Source organism: Lipotes vexillifer, unplaced genomic scaffold, assembly GCF_000442215.2.
Source record: "Lipotes vexillifer unplaced genomic scaffold, Lipotes_vexillifer_v1.1 scaffold740, whole genome shotgun sequence".
NCBI lineage: Eukaryota > Metazoa > Chordata > Mammalia > Artiodactyla > Lipotidae > Lipotes > Lipotes vexillifer.
This window is the reverse complement of record NW_006778610.1, coordinates 875,860-877,814: the sequence shown is the minus strand read 5'-3', so window position 1 is coordinate 877,814 and position 1,955 is coordinate 875,860. Positions and strand designations below refer to the sequence as shown.

Here is a 1,955-nt window from a genome sequence, read left to right as displayed (position 1 = left end):
AAATTGAAGACAAGTAAAATCAGATAGACTTTGCAATATGCCAGGTTAAAGGTAGTGAGGAACTAAAAGGGCAGAGTGAGGACAGAAAAGAGAAGATGGCAAGGTATTTGGAAAGCAAGCTCAACAGTACCATTATGAGAGGAAAAGAGATAACAATTTGAAGTTTGAGGCCACAGAAATTGAGGGAATAGAAGTGCCATTGACAAAAGTGAGGATACCAGAAGGAAAAGCTGACTTCAGGGCAGACATCATTAGGTCAATTTTACATCCATTGTTTTTTATGTACATCTGGGTGAGAATGTCCCATGGACAAATGGAAATGTAAGCTCCAAGAGGAAAGGCCTGTGTCTGTCTTGCTCCCTTTGCCCCATGGTATCTCTGAAGCCCAGCATATAACAGGTGATGAATAAACACTGCTGAATAAATGAAGAATGACTGAAAGTCTACCCAATACTCTGAGTTCTTATGATACATGATTACAGTTTTTCATGCTTGTTTCTCTTTATTTATAGATTCTGCTTTATACACACGCGTCTTAGATCTCCATTTCCGAGTGCCCTCAACCCTTGTTTGTTGAATTAATGTTAGTAGATGCTCTTTAGTCGTAGTTTATGTACAACCCCATTCACAATTCTCATCTGCTTTTAGCGTATTCAAATAAGATAAAACTCACTAAATGCCATATTAATATAAATAGAGAAATATACATATCTCTAATACTTAGTTTAAGGAAAGAGCAACACATATAAGTAACTACAGGTATAACTACATAAATAACCATCAGCATTTCAACATTTGGTCATCCTGTCTGGTTAAGAGCCTACTTGAAGTTGTCAAATATTACATTTCCTTTCAACTACAAAGAGCCTGAAAAAGACTGTTGGGCAACAACTTGGAAAAGATTATTTAAAAGGTAAATATGGGTCCTGGTCAAAGATGGCAGCGGCAGCTGGAGCCCGGGTTTCTGGGCTGCTAGGTCGTTCCCGGCTGTTGAGCCAGCCTATGTCGAGTGGTGCCCACAGTGGCGCCCACAGCGAGGAGGGCTCAGCTCGCATGTGGAAGGCCCTCACCTACTTCGTGGCGCTCCCCGGGGTGGGAGTGAGCATGCTGAATGTCTTCCTGAAGTCGCACCACGGAGAGGAGGAGAGACCCGAGTTCGTTGCCAACCGTATATCCGCATCAGGTCCAAGCCCTTTCCCTGGGGAGATGGTAACCATACACTTTCCATAACCCTCATGTGAATCCGCTTCCAATTGGCTATGAAGACGAACAAAGAGAACCTGGACCACTACCCAGTGAAGACCACAGTACTGGTTTGGACCATTACTCTGCACACATGGACCAGAAAACTGTACGGGACCTTAAGCTCACCTCCTTGTATCCAGTGATGACCATTATACTGATCTTCCGTCCCTTTGCTTATAGCAGGAGATGGCTTAAATAAATAACTTAGTCACGAGCTGCAAAAGAAAAAAAAAAGGTAAATATGTTTTAATTTCATGAATGGCTGGAGATTCCCTATACTCAGCAGTAACATGACTCACATTTGTCCGTGGCACAAACTTGTAGCGTAAATACAGATCACAAAACTGACTGTCTCACAAGGCTCCTGTGATACAAACTTTTCCCAAGGTCCTCTCTCTCCTCCTGCAGTGTGTGAGGGCCTTCATAAGGAACATGGTGTTTCTATTTCAGAAAAACTGCACATCCCATATTCTATTTTAAAAGATTTGACAATATATGAGCAGTGTATATATTTATATTGAAAAGGTCTCTTTGGTCATTATGGATGATTCACTGGAGGTGTTCCTCATAAGCATGGTTTAATAGTAAAATATAAATTCAATATTTTAATCTGCAGTGATTCGCCCTACCCCTTGGACTGAGATGGCTTCATGAAAGTTAGGTTTTTTTTTTTAAAGGCAAACCTTGAAAACAACATCTGGTGTTGAGTT

The 1,955-nt window shown here is 41.2% G+C and overlaps 1 pseudogene; it reads left to right on the top strand.

Moving 5' to 3' along the window:
* The first annotated feature begins 936 nt into the window (after window positions 1-936).
* On the top strand, window positions 937-1,444 carry LOC103070816 (cytochrome c oxidase subunit 6A1, mitochondrial pseudogene; annotated as a pseudogene).
* The last annotated feature ends 511 nt before the right edge of the window (window positions 1,445-1,955 follow it).